This window comes from Marmota monax, unplaced genomic scaffold (assembly GCF_021218885.2).
Source record: "Marmota monax isolate L192 unplaced genomic scaffold, Marmota_monax_Labrador192_F-V1.1 WCK01_AAM20220418_F8-fsc00036, whole genome shotgun sequence".
NCBI classification, from domain to species: Eukaryota; Metazoa; Chordata; class Mammalia; order Rodentia; family Sciuridae; genus Marmota; species Marmota monax.
In genome coordinates, this window is record NW_026694491.1 from 2,049,799 (window position 1) to 2,070,749 (window position 20,951).

General features: G+C 39.3%; 1 long non-coding RNA gene across 1 annotated transcript in view; it reads left to right on the plus strand.

Annotated features, from left to right (window-relative positions):
* Positions 1-13,795: 13,795 nt before the first annotated feature.
* The window catches only part of LOC124075754 (uncharacterized), an 87,886-nt gene continuing 80,730 nt past the window's right edge, over positions 13,796-20,951 (plus strand). Inside the window, exons 1-2 of the long non-coding RNA XR_006846147.2 lie at positions 13,796-14,451; positions 18,534-18,600. This is a non-coding gene — a long non-coding RNA (uncharacterized LOC124075754). The remainder of the gene's footprint in view (positions 14,452-18,533; positions 18,601-20,951) is intronic.

A 20,951-nucleotide genomic window follows, 5' to 3' on the forward strand; every position in this document is an offset into this window, starting at 1 on the left:
GGATCTCCAGGTTGTTTCCAGATTTTGGTTATTATGAATAAAATTGCTAAGCATTTGATACAGATATTTGTGTGGACTTACTGTTTTAATTTCTTTTGGGTAAATTCCCAGAAATGTGATTCTTGGATCATATGGTGAGTATATGTTTAACTTTGTAAGAAATGGTGCAGTGCTTTTTAAAACATTGATTCCACCCAGTGGAGGAACGTGAACCAACGCATGTTATACTCTGAACACTCACAAGAAGATAAATTTCTCACCTGGGAATGAGTAAGTAAGGGGTGGGGAGAGATGATAGAAATACTATTTTATTGTAGTGAGTCACAAACCTGAATAAGCATTAGAATCTCATAGGAAGGTTTTATAAAGTTTGATGCTGGTTCCTGTCCTCCACCCTTTGGAATTAATAGTCTTTTTTTTTTTTTGTAGAGCCTAGTTTTAAAGGGTCCCACATGATTCTAAAATATAGCAAGAGTTGAGAAACACTGCCCCGGTGAACAGTCCCTCATGAAAATATGGTGCTTGTGAAAGGGAAATGGCTTCTTAAAAACCAGAAGACTATTTCCTTGATGAAAAAGAATCAGAAATATGACACAATCTGTGGTAACTTTCATGGTATCATAGGAGACTAATAACATTTTGACTTTAAATATATTTTAAAATCTTAATGTCCTGGATGAAGTTTTCTTTTTTTCTTTTTTTTTTTTTTGGTACTGGGGATTGAAGTCAGGGGCACTTGGCCACTGAGCCACATCCCCACCCCTATTTTGTATTTTATTTAGAGACAGGGTCTTACTGAGTTGCTTAGTGTCTCGCTTTTGCTGAGGCTGTGCTTTGAATTTGCAGTTCTCCTGCTTCAGCCTCCCAAGCTGCTGGGATTTATAGGCATGCACCACCATGCCTGGCATCTGGATGAAGTTTTAAAAATGTAGGCAAGTAAGAGAATGCAGTTCTGGATGGCATAGACCACTGTTAAATCTGATTTAAATTTTTTTTGTGTTCTTACATAAAAATCTTGGCTCAGCTATTCTTTTTCAATATTAAAAATATAAGAAGATTTACAATCTTTTGTTTATTTATTTATTTGGCTAACTCTGCTGAATCTTCTAAGGATATTACCTCTCCTGAGTGGTTGAATAGAGTCCTTTAGGATAAAGAGAATTCTATTTTAAATGGTTTCTGTGAGAATTCTAGGCTATTTTGGATTATGACTCACAAAACAAACTATTGTTTAGTATTTTTATTTGATTCGAAAGAAATGCCTTTTAAAGTAGCTTTATATGTTCTTGGGACCATTTAAAATTTTCTTACTCTCTATCATGTTCTTTTTGGTTAGTTCTCAGTAAAGAATGTCAACTGAGGTCTAAAAAAGTGAGGAATTATCAAAGAAAAGTTTTAATGATATGAAGAAGATATCTCTCTGCTATTCAAAGATGTTTTTCTCCTTTTATTTATAAGTAAAATAAGACAAGCTACTTCAGGATGATAATGTCCAAAAGCAAAATGTGAAAAAAAATCAGTTAATAAATACATGAAGTGTCTCACTGAGCATAAGAGTCTATGCCAGCCAAACTAGAGATTTGATGTTTGAGGACAATAGAAGGCATGTTTTGAAATGTCTTTCCTTACAGAAATACAGTATGAATTAAGAATTATGTTTTTTTGTGTGTGTGTGTGTGCTAGGGATAAAAATTGGGGCCTTATGTATGGTAGGCACATGCTCTGCCATACTACTTATGCAATTTTAGATTTTCCATGCTGCATGAAAGAGCAAAAACAAAGAGGCACAAAAATGCAGTTCCTTGATCATTTTTGAAGGGCACCATAGTAGTTCATTGGTCAAGATAAACTATGCAAACATCATTATAGCAACATCAACGGAACTGTAAATTTTAAAAAATGCACTTGTATTCCTGATACCCCCAAATGAATCTGTTCTTGCTTTTCATTGATTAGTCGGGACATTGTTTACTTAGCCATTTCCAAACAGTCTAGGTTTTGTTTTTGATATTATAAATATTGCCCTGAAAATCCTTCTACACACAGATTTTTAAAGTTAAGGGAAAACCTTGGGATTATTTTCCTAAAATGAATACATGGAAATAGAATTTTCAGATCAATGGACACAATGTTTTTATAGTTCTCTTTTATGTTCACTGTTCTTTCACAAAGTGTCTTCATATCCATTTCTTTTCTTCCTTTCTTTTGAGTACAGGGATTGAACTCAGGGGTACTCAACTACTGAGACACATCCTCAGCCCCATTTTGTATTTTGTTTAGAGACAGCCTCACTGAATTGCTTAGTGCCTTGCTGTTGCTGAGGCTGGCTTTGAACTCGTGATCCTTCTGACTCAGCCTTCCAAGCCTCTGGGATTACAGGCATGTATTTATTCTTTTTAGTTATTCATGACAGTAGAATGAATTTGGGCCTATCATACATACATGGAATATAACTTCCAATTTCTGTGGTGGACCACGATATGAAGTTACACTGGTTGTGTATTCATATATGAACAAAGGACAGATCCATTTATTTTCTGCAAATACAAGCCTACTGATTGGTCAATCCTAAGTATTCTAATTGAAAATTGGTGTAAGATGATACCTTGTTATTTCATGACTCTTTCTTTCTTTCTTTTTTTGTGGTGATGGAGTTTGAACCCAGGGCCTTGTGCATGTGAGGCAAGCACTCTACCAACTGAGCCATATCCCCAGTCCAATGATTAGTTCTTTATTGGAGGGGTTGAACATTTTCCTGCATTTGTCTTTACTAATTGTAATTTCAATTTTTTGATGTGTACTGTTTGATTATGTTGCATACTCACTTGTGTGCCAGGAATAAAATAATTAAATACAATCAATATATTATTTAAAAATTTAAAAAAAATGTTCATACTAACTTTTATAAGCACTTTACAATATTGATATCAACCTTTTGCTTGTCTAATTACTGCTCTAGTTAGGATCTGGAATGTCCCTCAAGGGCCTATGTCGTAAAGATCTGTTCCTTGTTATTATTGAAAGGTGGTGGAAACTTTTAGAGTTGGGGGTCTTGTGGGAGGTTAGGTCATTGGGGGTGTGCCCTTGAAGGGGACTGAGGAACTCTCCTCTCTTCCTCCTCATCTCTCTTTCACTTCCTGGCAGCCATGAGGTAAACAGGCCTCCTTTTGCCATGGATTCCTGCCATGACGTACAGTGTTGCCACAGGCTCAAAGCAACACCGTCAAGCAACCATGGACTAAAACCTTTAAAATTGAACCAAAATAAACATTTTACCTTTTTAAGTTGACTCTCTCAGGTATTTCGTTGTCATAACAGAAATTTCCCTCACACAGAAAATACTTGTGATAGTTAATCTTGGTTGTCAACTTGACTAGATTGAGAGATACTTAGAAAATAGGTAGCACATAATTCTGGGTGTTTCTCTGAGGGTGTTTCCAGAAAAGACTGGTGTGTGGATCAGTGAACCAAGTGAGAAAGAGCCACTGTGAATGTTGATGGCATCATCTAATGGGTGGGGAGGCTGATGAAACAAAAAGCAAAAGAAAGAAGCTCATGTGTGCATGTTGGACTCTTTTTGAGTGGGCTCATTTTTTGTGGCTGTTATTGCATGTGGACATCAGGCTTCAGATTCTGTAGCCTTTGAACATGGATTTGTCCTAGCACTTCTCCAGGGGGCTTTCAGGCCTTCAGCCTTGGACTGGGGCTTCATAATGGGTCCCTCTTGTTGAGGCTTCCAGCTTCTTGGACTAAGCAGCTATTGGTTTCCCTGACTCTCCAGTCCTCAGACAACCACTGTGGGATGATTCAGCCTCTGATTGTGTAAGTCGATCTAATAAATCCCCTCATACATATGTATCTTACATACATCATGTATATGTATGTATATATGACATATAAGATTATGCATATATGTCATATATACATACATATACAGATGTATTAAGATATATATGTATATGTGACCTATATATTTATATATGCATATATATTTTTAAATTTATATATTTATTTATTTTCTGTTGGCTTTGTTCCTCTGGAGAACTCTAAAAAAATTACTATAAATATTAAACATATTGTATTTTCAACTTTAGATTTTTTTTTTTAGCACAAGTTTTAAATTTTTCCATGACAAAATCATTAATCATTTCATTAATGGTATCTTCTATTACTCCAACACACTTCTCTAATCACTTCTCTAGAGGTTGGAGCTGAACTAGTGTCAGACCCCATGAGGGCCTCCTCCTGGAGCATGCTGGGAACTTAATTGTAGTGAGATGTGAGTGCGAAAACCAGGACTCACAGAGTTGAGGTTATTGACATTGGCCCTGCTGAGAAGCTGTCCCCCACCCCCCTTTCTCTGTTCTCTGTCCCAGGGTGGGTCTGAAGTCCACATCATTGTCTGAAAAATCCGGCTAGCTCAGTTCTCTTTGGGCAGTTATTTACTTCCAAGCGTGTTAACCTTCCTCTCCCTGCTGTTGTTTTAGTTCAGGCTCTCATGATTTATCCTCTGTTTTCTTTTCCTGTTTCTCCTGTTTTCTTCTTGTATCCCTCTTGTCCATTTTCCCTACTGAGTAAATGTAGGTTGAGTAACCCTTAAGAGTTGGGACCAGAAATGTTTCATATTTCAGTTTTTGAAATATTTCCATATATCCTGAGATACCCTGGGGATGGGACCCAGGTCTAAACATGAATTCATTTATCTTTCATGTACACATTATACACATAGCCCGGAGGTAACTTTATAATATTTTTAGCGCACCTGTGTTTTGACTGCATCCTGTCACATGAGGTCAGATGTGGAACTTTCCACTACTGGTGTCACGTACATGGTCAAAAGTTTCAGACTTTGGAGAATTTCACATTTCAGATTTATTTCACAATAATACTAAACCCATATACTCAAATTCCTTTCTTCTCCCATTTCTCCCTCTACTTTCTCCCTCTTCTTCTCATCTTTCTTTGTTTGTATAAAGCACTTTTATTCTCTTTTAAGCCTTTTCTAAGCAAAAGGAGCATTTGATTTTTGTAGAAAACTCAGGAAATGCAAATAAACAATAAAACATTAAATTACCTATACTCTTACCACCCAGAGATAAATGCTTTTTATCTTTTATAATCCTCTCCATAATTTTCTCTTCCATTTTCTGTTTTTCTAATTAATTACTCTTATATTTATAAAAATGGGACCATAACTCATACTTCATAACCTTCATTTTTTTCCTGCTGAAAATACATATGGCATATTTTTATAATAGTGAATTTACATCTCTTCCTGATTTTGGAGTGTTATTTCTAAAGTCCAAGCATGCATGCCATTCTTCCATTGAGAATAGTAAATCCTCGTTTCCAAACGTTTCTGTACTTTGGAATTATCTGGGATTTAAAAAAAAAAAAAAACGGAACCACCTGGTTCCATGCTTAGAAATTATGATTAATTTGTTCTCAGTGTAATTTGGGCATGGAGAATGTTAAAAACTCCCCAGGTGATTCTAATGTGCAGTAAAGTTTGGAAATGGCTGGTTGGGAGCAGAAGTCTGCCAACTACAGCCTGTCGAGCAAACCCAGCTGGCAGCCCGTTTTTCTATGGCCCCGTGTGTTTTACATTTTTGAGGGGTTAAAAAATGAAAAGAAAAATAATATTTTATGATACATGAAAATTACATGAAATTCAAATTTAAGTACCTATACATAACTTATTGGATCATGACCACACCCATTCACTTATGTATTTTCTACGAGGGCTGCTTTTGTGCTACAATGGCAGAATGCAAGTGGTTTGGGCAGAGACAGTATGGCTTGCAAAGTCTGAAATATTTCTTCTTTGGCTTTTTGCAGAAAATAATGGCTAGAGCATAAACTGCTTTGTGTCGCACTTAAAGCATTTCATGATATGGTCCGTGCTTCTCTCTCCCAGGTACTTCCTACTTGTGTCTTCAGCTTTAGTTACAATATCATCTAGAGCTCATCAAAGCCATCCTTTGGTATCTTTGCATATAATTTTTCTTTTTCCTGAAATTGTCATCCTTCCTATAAAACCCATATTCATCATTAAAGGACCCTCTGGGCAGACCCCGTTCCCCTTTTCTCTTTCAGTTGCTCTCTCCTGTCTACCTGTAGTTGGTATAGTCTTCACTCAAGCTTTCCTCCTAGGGCGTTATAACAATATTTTAGGCTTCTACTCTCCTGCAGTAGCCTCAGGAGGGCAGGGGCTGCATTTTACTAGTTGGTTGTTCCCGGCATCTAGCACAGGGTCTGTGTGATCAGTACATACCACTTATAGAATGTCCAAACAAATGGATGACCTGGTAGATAATTGACACAACTGTTGGAGATAAGAAGTCATCACAGAGAGAAGAGAGACATGTGCAACCCTTTGGAAGAGGAGATTGGTAGAAGGAAGTATAGGGTCAGAGCTTTAATATACTATAAATGGAAAAAAGCTGAATACAAAGTAATATGCATACTAGTGAAGCCAGATTTAAAGTTAGGTAGTCAGTGTAGTTAGATAAATTGGGTCTAATGCCGAGTGAAATCTAAAATGGAGGCCATGCTGGCAATGATTCCGGGAAACGCAGGACAACTCATGGAATGTTAATGAAGTCCCAAAAGGCCCTAGGCCAAAGTCCACCTCAAAGAAATGTTAATGAACAGCCCCCAGCAAAAAGGTGCTGACTCAGAAGTCCTTCCTGACCAGATTACTTCTTTGGCCCACCAGTGTCCCACCCCTCGGGCCTTCCCACCTACATTCCATCACTGAAAGAACTATAAAAAGGGGAGACAACATCCCTTCCACGGATTCCACCTCTTGGGTCCCCTTCTTCCTCCGGGAGAAGTCTTTTCTGCTGTCCTTTAATAAACTTCTAATTTCTACTCTGACCTTGCCTCGGCGTGCTTCTTTGGTGTTATTCTTCAACATTGGGGAAGCAAGAACTCGTCACCGGTCAACAGCGGTAACACTAGGATTAAACTTATGTTGGCTGACTTTAATTAATTACTTGATGATGATGGTGTTACTGCTTGAATCAAGCACTCATCCTCTGCAATGGCTGTCACTTCTGTTTTTTGTGGTGGAGATGTGAGGTCCTCCTGGAGCAGAGTTTCTTTGTGTGGGACAACCTCAGAGTGAGTCTCAGTTATAGGAATAAGAAGCCAGAGGGCACTGATTTAGCTTGGCAAAAGCCTCCACCTCCATATAGTCTACCACCCCTTGTTTTGGAGAACTTGCAGATTGATAAGAAGGAGATGGACAGACTGGTGTAGGACCTGAGAAGTATTCAGGAGGCTGATAGTGAAGACCTTTCTTTTTGGATTTAAAGGCCAGAGACTGTTGCTAGTGGTCTTAGGAAGGCTTGAGGGAATACAATGGATAGGAAAGCAACAGTTGCTCTCAGGAAAAATGTTTCACCAGGGCTGAGCACCCTGGCCCTCATTGTTGCAGTGAGGAGACTGAAAAACCAGCCTCTACCTCAGAGCAAAGCCTGTCCAAGGAAGGGACATCTCCTTTGTCCTTTGGAAAAACCCACAGAGCACTCCTAAGCACATTCCTACCCTGCTAAGTTGTTTATCTACAAATAACAGGAGAGATCTTCGGAGCCAGGTGTCCCTGACTCAGTCAGGTTAGGTGGGGACCCATCGCAGCCCCCTAGCAGCCACCAATCAGCATGAGACAGGGAAATACCTGGGATGCCAGATGACCCTCCCAGTGGTTTATGGTGGTTGATAACAAGTTGGGAAACCATGTAGTTCAGCACATACACCCCTCTTGGCTCAAACCAATCAGTTCAAACGAATACCCCTTTTGTACTGACCAATCACCCCTACCCAACTTGTTCCCGCCAGTGAATGTGCTAATCATGTTTTAGAGTTGTTATTTGATTTTCCCACGGTGTGTGATGATTTGCTAAAAGAGGCTATGATGTATGTGAAGTCCCTGCCCTCTCCAAAGAATGTATAAAAATGCTGCAAACCCTGGGCTCAGGGCCTTTCAGTGTCACCAGTTGCTGTGTGTGTGTGTGCGCGCGCGCACGCGCGAGGAGAACTGAGCTAGCTCGAAATAAACACCTCTTTGCTGCTTGCATCGATCTTGGGTCTCTGGTGGTCTTTGGGGGTCCCGAATTCGAGCATAACAAGACTACATCTGGTTGATATTGGATGACTCGTGGATGGATCTGTATTTATACGTTCTTCACAGTTCCTTCTTTCTTCTTCTAAGGAAAATGACCAGAACTGAACAATATTCTGACTATGGGATCTGAGGCTAGAGTTAATTTGAGTGTTAAAATAAACATGGCATTCAATAATTACTTTGAGTGTTAAAATAAACATGGCCTTCAACAAATCCCATCATTATGTATGATTATAATGCACAAATGAGAAATATAAAAAAAGACCTTATTCTGCACTCTACGCTGCTGGTTATGTGTGTAAAATATATATGCACATGGGCACGACAGAATGGTACTAAAAAAATATACAAAAATGACAAGAGTTGTGTTAAAATGACTGGATTTTAATTGGTTTTCTTTTAATACAGTTATGTCTTTAATAAAAAGAAAAATGGTATTACATATTTGGATTACAATTAACTTTACATCAAAAAACAATCCCCCAATAATTATTTTATTGTTCATTGTATTTTATAATTTAGTTATCATTTATTTTCTATATTTTAAATTTTTTGTATGGTCCTTTTTTAATCATTCTTCTTTCCCCTTCATTCCTGCTGTATTTTTAATGATTGTTCTTTTTTGTATATATATTTTTAATTTAGAAACAGGGTCCCACTGAGTTGCTTAGGGCCTTGCTGAATTGCTCAGGCTGGTTTTGAACTTGCAATCCCCTGCCTCAGCCCCCAAGCTGCTGGGATTACAGGTGTGTGCCACCACACCTGGCAAGATTATTCCTTACAGTAGTAAATATAGCTGGTTGGCACAAATTCTTGTTTTGATATCAGCTGAGGGCCTTCTTTGGATGAAAGAAGGTTCATTAAAAGAGAAAGTAATTATTATGCATATAATTTATTTTGTGACAGGCAATTACCTTGAGTCTTGCAATTCCATAATGTATAACTGGTAAGCATTCCTTGATTTTAAAAATGGCTATATTCCAGAAGTTTGTAACTCAGCTATTTGAACTTGAAATACATATTCCCCCCCTGTGGTGTTGGGAATAGAACCCAGGACCTCACACATGCTAGTTAAGCACTCTACCATTGAGCTATTCCCCAGAAATTTATTTGTTTTATACAAACAGTGCTATAAAATGGTGTCCAAGATTCCTAGACCAGACCACCAAAGCCCATGATCAGCTAAAAGAAAAACTTGGAAACATTTCAAATAAGAGTTTTATAAAAGAACACTTTAAAAAGTAGAGAAATAAACTGAAAGAAGAGTTTAAAAACAAATGAATGTTGGGGCTGGGAGTGTAGCTCGGTGGTAGAGCCCTTGCCTAACAAGTGCAAGGGCGTGGGTTCAATCCCCAATACTGAAAACAGAAAATTAGATGAATGTTGATTCTGGAGGAAATACATTCTGAGACAGCGAGGAGGGAGATGGATATGTTTGCTGGTCATGATTAAGGTCTTTTAATTGGAGGTGGGTGTTCTCAAAAATGGCATGAAGAGGGATTGAGAAGGGGGATTTTCCAGAATGAGGCAATTGCCCAGAGGTTGGAAGAAGATGAGAAAGGAGAAGAGGATGAGGAGGCAACATTAGCTGAGTTAGGAGTGAGAAGACAGAGGAAAAAGTGCTACCTATGGGACAGGAGCCCCTGGGCTGCTTTCTTTCCGTGTCTCTTTAGCCTCATTAATTTTGGCTCTCCACCATTCTCCTGTATCCTCAGGTTTCCAGACTTTCAGGTGAGCAGTTAGGAGTTGATGGAAGGTAAGAGTTCAGAACATTTGTTTGAAAAAATTAGGAGAATAATTGTATTACAATTGCAATAATTTGTTGTAATGGAGACAGACAGAAGGGGAGAGGCATATATATATATATATATATCTTCCCACAGAAGATTATACTGCCCTTCCTGGAAAGTATTAACACCTTCAGTATGGTTGGTACCCTTGAGGTCCAACTGAGCAGCATGAATAAAGCAAGGAGAATGGTGCATGATGAGAAATTAAACTTCAATGAGGCAGCCCATTAGCTTACTCACACAGTAATTTTCTTGTTTTGTTTGGAATGGATCAGTTGCAAATAGAAGTCTAAGTAAAACACAACCCCAGGAAAGAGTGACATTTCCCAATGATGCAACTGTTGCTTAATAATTTCCTGCTTGCCCACAAATTGACCAATTTCCGAAGGATTGAGGAGATCTCCTCTTACAATATGAATCAAAGAAGGAAGGGTTAAGAAATCCTACTACCTCATTGCCACATGCCTGGTGTACTTATAATAACTACAGATTTTCTGGGACATCCTCAATTCAAATACAGTTGACCCTTGAATGATGTGGGGGTAGAGAGCTGGTGTACTTGTAAGAGTAGGGTCTACTAGTACAAGGAGGTTGGATCTTTTGGCTCACTGCCCTCAGAAGAAATTAATAGTTGCATGGGCTAGTTCTTGTGAGAAAGTTGTTATAAGAGAGCAATACATGCTTATCCCACTCACTCTCTGGCTCCCTGTTTAACCTTTAAACCTCAGCGAGGCAGCCGACTAGCTTACTCACACAGTAATTTTCTTGTTTTGTTTCTCTTTTTAAAATATTCCCACTATGATGTTACCAGAGCCTATGCCATGCTGCCTAGACTTTCAATCTCCAAAACTGTAAGCTAAGTAAATCTCTTTTCTTATAAGTATCCAGCCTCAGGTATTCTGTTATAGCAATGGAAAACAGACTAAGATATGTACCATGTTACAGGAACTCTAATAGTAATATATATTATACATTGCAGTAAGGCCAAACTTCTTTTCCCCAGTTTTAATTACTTATCTTACATAGTCAACTTTCTTTTTGCTTCCCAGATATATTTTGGGCCAGTCATATAGCTCTGGTCTCTTTCCTGCAACAGCCCTATTCATCCCACTTATTATGCCTTTGCTTTTCTTTCAAGCTTAACACTTTCTTCCTGGGATCCTTTCTCTCCTTTTCTCACTAAGACCAGACTCATTTTTCAAATCCCAGCTCAATTCTGACATTGGAGAAAATGAGATGGGGGCTTTTGTGAGTTTTCTGGAGACTTCCTGTTGGAGACCTCTGACATTGCACAATTTCCTGGCAAGGGTGAGACATTCTCTTGCTGCCCTCTTATGACATGCCCTCATCCCTACTCCAGAGTTCACATTGCACAGCCTCTTTCGACGACTGTGATAGTCTGGACCCTGGTGGGCAGCTTCTTTGGTGGAGTTCTTTCAAGATGGCTCAGCCAGGCTGCCCTCTGCAGCATCCATTGAGTCTGCCTGTAACATGGCATTTTGACCCAGTAAACTCTGGAAGTACCATATTCTCTCTTTGCTCTCCATCACAGAACCAGCCAGCCCCTCTCCCCGAGGCTTTTCTGGTGAGAATCAGGTAATAGTCTCTGTTCTTCCCAAACTCCAGGGAACACAAATCAAGCTTTCTGTGGTAGGCAGATGTGGAATTTGTAAGTGTGTCTTTGTCAATTTTCTGTTGCTATAACACAATACCTGAGAATGGATAATTGATAAAGGACACAGGTTTATTTATTTGGCTCTGGATGATGGGAGTCCAAGATTGGGTGGTTTCACCAGGCGAGGGCCTCATTCTGTATCATAGCATGGTGGAGAAGTAGAAGGACAAGCGAGTGGTTTTAGAAGAGACAAAACATGGGAGTGGCCTTGTTTTATAGCAACTGTTCTCTCATTAACTAATCCAGTCTCATGAGAGTGAGAACTCACTCACTCCCATAAGAATTAACTCAGCCTACTGAGGAAGGCATTAAAAAAAAGTCTCTTACTGACCTAATCATCTCTTTAAGGCCTCACCTCCAAACACTCCCTCAATAGCAATAAAATTTCAACATGAGGGCTGGGTATACAACTCAGTTGGTATAGGGCTTGCCTCGCATGCACAAGACTCTGGGTTGGTTCAATACCCAGCACCCCCCCCCCAAATTTAGCATGAGTTTCAAAAGGGACAATCTATGGCATTATCTCACCTGGCAAAATGTTATTTTGCAGATGTGATTGAGGTTACGAACCTTGATAGGGGAGATTATCCTGGGTTTTCATGTGAGCCCAGTCTAATTGTCTAACCACAGGAGTACTTAAAAGTGGATAATCTATCCTAAGGGTCAGAGGCATGTGACATTCAGAGATTTCTCAATATTGCTGACTTGAAGATGGAGGAAGAGGGTCATGGGCCAAGGAATGACCTCGAGAGCTTGGGAATTGCCCCCGATATAGGCAACAAGAAGACAGAGACCTCATTCCCACAATGACTTGCAACTGAATGGGCAGGAAACAGATTATATCCTAGAGCTTCCAGAATGACGATGACATCTTGATTTTAGCTTAGGGAGGTCTGTACTAGACTTAGTCCCTGTGGACTGCAAGATAATGCATTTGTATTGTTCTATGCCACTAAATTTGTGGTAATTTGGTATGGCAGCAGCAGAATCTCATACACTCCCCACTTCCTCCCAGAAGTCTCTTGCAAACTTCTCAGCTCCTTCCTTGAATTATAGTATAGAACAGATGGTGTCCTTCACTTGGCAGGGACTCTGCCTCCATGTCCTGTCAACGCTTCTCTGGCAGTGCCTCCCACCTGGTTTGAGAAGGCAATGGTAATCTACACCACTTTGTTGTTCTCACTGTTTCTTGTATTATAGGCCAGAGGTGTTTTTTTTTTTTTTTTTTTTTTTTGGTGTATAGCACAACTTTTTTAAGCGATTTTACTGCCCCAGTCACAATGTAGGGGCAAGAAAAGTCCCATTTAACTTAGCTGGGTACATTCACAAATCTTTTCCCCTTGTTCTACATTTCGTGGCAGTCCCACGAAGACTGTTTCCATGTGTTTCCGTCACTGCTAGCTGCCTGAATTCCATCTGCCTGTATGAGTTCCATGTGTGAAAATCTGGTGACTGTCCTCTGCATTGGACCCAACTCTCACATTGGACTCTGTGGTTTGACTGCCTGTTTGATATTAATTTCTGTGACCAAGCCAGTTCCTTCATTCTCTCACTCTGCTTTATGTACATTGCCAGCAGGACACCAGGCCTTAGGCCTGAATCTTCCAGAACACAGGACTTCAGATTTGGAGGGGGTTGAAGGGATCCTAAAGATCAGCTGTTTCATTGCTTCTCTTATCTCACTTCCTAATCTTCAGCCATTCCTTCTCGTGGACCACCCAGGGTGTGCGTACGTGAGATCCACTGTTACTACATCCACTCTATTGGTAGCTTAGCCCATTACAGAAAATTTCTTGAGCTCCTACTGGCCATACCAGCCCCAACACAGAGCCTGAAGTTTGTCAGAAACTAGAGGATGAGTGAATGAATATTACTGTGCCCCTAAACTGGCTTTCATAAAGTAGTCTTTGGGACAATTCAGAGTAACTTAGACACCCTCTCTACAGTATAACTTTAACTGTATAAAGCTATCCTGTCCTAATTAAGTCTTTCCTTCTCACTTGATATATTTTCAAACCCCCAAAGCATATTCCTACATAACAATTATAACCCTTCTCTTTTCATTATGTAATAGCCTCTCTAAGGAATGTTCAGTTTTCTGGAATGCATTCAGCATGAGGGTGGGCCGGAAGAGATTGTGTAATCATTGCAAAATTCTCTGGGTTGAATCTTTCCAGGAGCCTTATCTCAGCAACCCAGGCTCAGGACTCTGCCAATAGTCACAGCTTCTCTGTTTCCCATCGAGTGAGGTTTGCAGATAGCCCTGCTGGGGACTGCAGGCTCATATGGAAGGCATCGTGGTGTGTTTTAAGTGTAACAGGATATCCAATGGGACTTTTTATGGTGCCTTGAAATTTCATCTGGAGTCCCAAAGCTGAGAAGAAAGGTGATAAGTATCCCCAGGTTTTGGAGTGGGGAACCAGCAATGCATATATCTATGCAGAAACTGTGGAAACTGGTATAGTGATTATTAATTTTATCTGATGCAGGAGAAAGGGGATCGGAGGGAGTCTTTAGGGTAGTGGACAGTGTTGTGCTGTTTCCTTTTTCTCTTCCTGTGGGGAAGCCCTCAAGGGAAGTAGGGGCTCCAGTGTCGTCCTGGGATTGGAGTAGAGCAGAGTGGAAAAGTTCATGAAGTGGACGTATGTCTTACAGAGTTCAGGGCCAAAAATGAGTGGAAGGTGGGTCTCACTTACTCCTTGGGGAGTCTAGGATACTAGAGGTTGGTTAGAACTGTAAATGAGTGGAGAGAACTGTAGCCGGAGCCATCTGGACTGCTAGAATTTGCAATGGTGAGGATGTGTGTTTCCCAGGAGTGACAACGGAAGATAGACAGCCTTGAACCAGGAGCACTGACGGTGGGTTGAGGAACAGCAAAAACTGTTCTATACTATACTTCAGAGAAGGAGCTGAGAAGTTTGCAAGAGACTTCTGGGAGGAAGTGGGAAAGTGCATTAGCTTTGAAGGAAACTTTTCAGCTGGTGGACCCACAAATGCATCCCATTGGAGAGAGCTATCTATGGGCTCCTTCTACACCAAGGCCATGGTCTGCTTACTGTATTGCAGCTGCATCTGCCATAAAAAGTACATTCCACCTTTCTCCTCTAATCCCTCTGTCCTATTCCTGGCAACAGAAAGGACAGGAGCAGAGGATGAGGGGAAAGAAAGTGAAGGAGGCAGAGAACAGACACCACCTTCTTTCCACACTGTAGGTACCACTGGTGGAGCTGGGGTGCTGGGTGTGGTGTCAGTGGGGATTCTGAACTGAGTATGAGATTGAAGTTTCAGTAGGACTTTTTTTTTTTTTTTTGTGGCGCTGGGGATTGAACCCAGAGCCTTGTGCGTGCAAGGCAAGCACTCTATCCCCAGTCCCAGGACTTTTTAATAAGTCTTAATTCTTGAAAGCAATTTCAAAACCTATGAAATATGCCTGAGATATCACCCAGAGGTGGGAAGAGGTACTGTGACAGAGCATGTTTGGAAAGAGTAATTAGAGAAACATAAGCTATTTCCAGTTTTTATACTACTGAGCTTATCTCATCTGATAAACTAAAAAGATAATTGTATCTACATTCCAGGGAGGCCTGGTGGAGGGATGGGTTGACAACAGACTGGTCTCTAGAACTTTAATATTATGGACTCTTTGTTGTTTTAGCGGAAAGTTTTTATATCATTATTCAATTTTTAAAAAGTTTTTATTTTAACATAATTTTAGCTACAGAAAAGTTGCAAAAATAGTATGGAGTTTCTGTATACCCTTCCTCCACTTTCCTCTAATATTAACATCTTATGTAACCATAGTAGAATTACTGAAATCAGGAAATTTACACTGATACAATATTATTAACTAATTTACAGATCTCATTCAAGTTTTGAGTTTTACCATGAATGTTCTTTTTTTTTTTTTTCTGGCCAGAAACCAATCCATAATCCCACATTTCTTTTAGTTACCATGTCTCCCAAAACTTCTTATTAGTTTTTCTTTGTGTCATTACATTGGAAAGGACATTAAAACTCTTTAGATGAAATGCCCTATGGGTTCTTGAATACTCTCTATAAAAATCCCTGTCAGGGGCTGGAGCTGTAACTCAGTGGTAGAACACATAAACATAAATAAATAAAAGTATTGTGTTCATCTACAACTAAAAATATAGTTTAAAAATCCTTGTTAGTCTATTTTTTTTTTGCCTGAAGATACCTCCAATGATGGTCTGTTCTAAAGGTGGCCCAGTTTTATCAAAAAGCTTACAGCCAGAATTGGCTTCCTTAAAGCTTTTACCTATTGATTTTGGTTCTTTTATTTTTAAAAAATATTTATTTTTTAGTTTTTAGGTGGACACATTATCTTTATTTTATTTTTATGTGGTACTGAGGATGGAACCCAGTGCCCCCTGCATGCTGGGTGAGCACTCTACCACTGAGCCACAACCCTAGCCCTTGAGTTTGGTTCTCACCTCAGCCTTGCCATTTATAACAAAGCAATTTCCCTTTCACATAATAGTCTTCAAATGTTTGAAGAATATTATGTTTCTACTTCCCCTGGATCCCCCCAACCTCCTGCCACTAGATCCTTTTTTCCTTAGGATGATCATCTTCAGTTCCATCCTATTCCTCAGATAACATGGTTATCCTACCTAAAACTATGAGCTTTAATTCAAACTAGCTCCAAATTACTTTGGGTCATGTATCTTGAACTAGCTCTAATCATGTATTCCAAACTAGCTATCGTTCTATATATCTATGTATCTATGTATCTATCACCTGTCGTCTCTCTGTCTTATGGTCATTATATTCCAAGCTAGATGTAGTTGTATGTATGTAGTTATATAGATATGGGTCCGTATATCTATCTATGTGGTACTAGAAAAATCAGTTATTCTCCATATGGATATCCTACCTTTGCAGGTCAAGATCACATTAATATTTGATTCATTTTTATAAAGATAGGCAGGTCCCAGTTTAGACATGTTAATTAAATAGTCACTTTCAGTGAACTTTTGTGGGTCATCTAGGCTCCTGTGAGAGCTGCTAAGAGAAGTTTGACATCATTTTTGGACAAACTTCTGAGGTAGGAAAGTAGATAGGGCATGTATGTTTTTGATACAAGACTAGATTGGCAAGATTCCAGTGGAAAATGATACCTGTCTAAAAGTTCCTAGTGTATGTCTTAAAAAAAAAAAAAAGAAAAGAATATATAATTTCAAAAAATTAGAACAAATTATCAATGTATTGGTAGGATCTAGAATATCCATTTATTGAAAAAGAAAGAAAAAGAAAAAGCAAGTATTTTTGTTTAAATATTCTCAGAATACAAGGTGGATTTCTCTCTCTCTCTCTCTTTTTTTTTTGTTGGTTGTACTAGAGATTGAACCCAGTGGTGCTCTACTACTGAGCTACATCTTCAGCCCTGTTAATTTTTTTTTTTTTTTTTTTTTGTGGATGCTGGAGATTGAACACAGGACCTTGTGCATATGAGGCAAGCACTCTACAACTGAGCTATATCCCCAGCCCAGCCCTGTTAATTTTTTTAAATTTGAGAGGGTCTCACTAAGTTGCCCAGGTTGACCTGAACTTGCCTTCCTCCTACATTGGCCTCTCTAGTAGCTGGGAGTACACTGCTGTGTCTGGCTCAGAACACCTTTAAAAACTGATGTATTGTTTGTACCCTGGCTCAAAATGCAAGCAATGTCTTAACTTACTTTTACCATGTGGCTATTGCTTATTGAAGTGTTGGAATACTCTTCTGGCTGTTATGTGTTTCCAGAGATAAATGGAAGGAAGAAGGAGGGGTTTTGAGATAGTGCATTTTGTCTTGGTGGTAAGCCCTAGAGTTACTGTTCAGGGGTGCTGGGTTCATTGTATCCTTTCAGCAAAGAATTGAACAACAAGACACAGAGATAGCAAGCAAGAAGTAGATTTATTGCAAAAGTGAGAGATAGACTTCTCTGAAGAGAAGGGGACCCAGAGCTGGGAATCCTGTGGGGAATTTTGGCCTGTTCTTTTTATGGTCTCTAGAATTTCCTCCTTTCCTTCTCTCCTCCCCTGTCCACATGCTCCTCATTATTATTGATTGATGTCCCCTCTGTCCACCCATCTCTTTTAGTTTTTCTATTGGGTCCCTTGCTTAGGAGCACCAGTATAGAAGTGTCTGTCTGGATCCCTTGCTTGTGTCCATGAGCACTTTTGTCAAGCAGGAAGTTGACCTCATCAGAAGACCCTCTCCATGCTCCTTTAATACAAGTTTAAGCTAGAACACAGTGCATCTATTCAGAGAGTCAGCAAACCAGCAGCTAAGACAGAGTGACACTAGACGAATACCAGCTAGATCTTGAAAAATTGGGTTAAGGAAAAGTTGACAACCGCTTTCCTTCCAGAGGTGGATTTCAGTTGGAATTATACTAGCATCTAGGTGGTGTGAACGAAAAGCAGTCCTGATGTCCTTGGCATTAGTATGAGCTGTCTGGACACAGCTGGGCCTTGATGTGTTCTTGGTGGTCATAAACAATTTCATGAACATCAACATCAGTTGAGGTCACTCTGTGACCATGCTTCAAAAAAAAAAAAAAAAAAAAAAGAGCCTGCATTGTCATGCCTGAACAAAGACCTCAGATGAACATTGTCTGAGCCACAAAATGCCAAAAGTCTTCCTCTTCCAGGCAGAACAAGTGGAGGCTGCTTCCTTACCTTTCATAATTGAGCCTTGCTCCGGCCTGTCTTCCTTATAAGTAAGACTTATTAAGATATCCAGTTATATGATTTCTCCTGCTTTCTATCAGTGTCAAATCCAGAGAGAATGCTTGCTTACTTGGACATGCCCCAAATCACTCAACCCAAGTCCATCTCCTGTGTAAGACCTTCCTAAAGTCCTCATGCTGAGACACCTGTGGTGGTTCTTCTTGCAGCACCCCATAATAAATCCAACATGTTCAATGTGTTATAGGTGTTTTTTGACTGGAGGGCACTGACAATGGAAACAGAGTGGAACAATATGTATTTGGCAAATGCTGGTAAGGATCAATCTCTCTTCTTTCAAAGATAAGCAAATCATAAAATTAAAAACAAACAAACAAACAAAGCAAAACCATGAAGTCTAGGGGAAAATTGATGGCTGAGTAAAGAAAAAGGACTACTATCCCTAGATTAGAGAGTGCCCCTAGCTGTATATTTTTGTAACTTCTACTTTTGTCCCATTCATTGGGAAACTAAAACTTATTAATAGAATTAATATCTTAATTGGAAGTATTAAGGAGTCAAACTGATACTATAGAAAATGAAAGCTATAACATCAAAAGAAAACTTATGGGATTTTCTTGAGTGTAGACAAAAATAAAGGGAAAAATCCCCCACATACAGTGAGTCAATAGAGGGCTAAGCATATAGTCCAGTTGGTAGAGTGCTTGCCTCCCATGCACAAGGCCCGGGGTTCAATCCCCAGCACCAAAAAAAAAAAAAAAAAAAAAAAAAAAGAAGTGAGTCAATGGAAGAATTTGTGTTGTAAAAAAGAAACAAGAACTACTGTAACAGAAACTGCACTGGTTACTATAGATTGGTTTGCGCAATATGCTTTCCCTCCTCTAAACTGGAAAGTCAGAACTTGCCCTTCCCAGAATGGCTTGCAGCTATGTATGTGATTTAGGCTCTGCCAAGATGATGCACTCAAGTGAGACTAGATTTAGCATAGACTCACCTGGGAGAGAGGGAGGTCATGGGAAGACCGTTTTGCTAGAGGTAACTTTCTAACTCTGAGTTGGCTTCCTGATTTGGGGTATGTGTGTGTGTGTGTGTGTGTGTGCTATCTGATGTGGCAGCAGCTCCTGTCTCAGTAGGCAGCCTCTTGACTCTGCAGTGGCAGGAGCAGTGGTTGGTAGCAATCCAGTGCTTGCACATACATTGGGGAATAGCTTATGGCAGCTCAGTCTAGAACAGTGCTTGCTGTCCTACAGAAATTTAATATGACATATATGTAATTAAAAATCTCTAGTAGCTTCAGTTAAAGAAGTACAAAAAATACGTCACATCAGTTTTGATAATATATTTTATTTAACCCTATATATCAAATACTTTATTGTTTCCACATGCCATCAATACAAAGTATTATTGAGCAATATCACATTCTTTTTCTGTTTTTGTCCCATTCATTGGGAAACTAAAACTTATTAATACTAGCATCTAGGTGGTGCAAAAGAAAAGCAGTCCTGATGTCCTTGGCATTAGTATGAAATAAAGAATATTTATTTCATACTTATTTAAAGTATGAAATATTAAAGAATATTTAATATGAAATAAAGAATATTTCACGTGAGACTAGGAACATTTGAAGTACTCAGAGTCTCATGTGGCTCCTGCATTGGACAGGTGTAGTTTTTCCAGTTCTGGTGATTTAATGCCTTGTAAAACGTATCTCTCTGCTTCAACTTGTGGGTCTTCTTTTCTTCAGTTGAACACTGGCTGACAGAGGTGTCATCAGAGTAAATTTAGACAAATTTAATTTAACAGAGTTTTATTTGAGCAAAGAATGACTCATGAATCAGGCAGCACTGACAACCAGACGAGTTCACAGACCTTGGCCCAGCAGTGTGAGCAGGGAGCGTTTTTTTCTAGACCAAATACTGAAGTCAAGTAGAGAAACCTCATGATTGGCTACAGCTAGGAGGGGTCCCTTCTTTGGGCAGGGTGTGATGAGTTGGCTGCCTGCGCTGGGTTGAAACCTGGCTGCTTGTGATTGGGTGTCATATTCTTGGTTACATTTTGATTTGGTTGCAGTTCCTTATATAGGAACTCCAAGTACAGAGACAGCCTCAGACCAAAGGCCTCTGCTTATTTAACAGAAGCAATAACCAGATGAGTGTAAAAATAAAAAAGATTCAATACATACTAGCAAAACTTGTGAAAAGAATGTCACACCTCGACACACCAGGATGAAGTTTTTGAATTGCAAAGATAAAGAATCTCAGCACAGTTGGACAATCCATCTGCACCCCTTTTCCCCTGTCTATAAAAGAACAACATTCAGGTCAGCCTCAGCCTCCTTCCCTGAAAAGATAAATGGCAAAGAAAATGGAATGGTGGCTGTGGATTTGGGGCATAAAAGGTGTGTCTTCAGAATAGTTTTTACTCAGTCCAGATGTTTTTCAGGTATAAATATGGAAGAAAGAAAGATTTCCAGAGGCTCATGAGATATAACACACAGAGAACTTTCCTGAAAAATTGTTTAATAGTATTTTCTTTTCTATGTCAATCTTTTCCTGTTTTATTTCTTTTTGTCTCATAATTTCTTATTAATTTTCCTGGCTATTTTTCTTTATCTCTTAGAGGCTTCTAAGATAATTTTATTAAGAAATGAAAGTTTGTTCTTTTG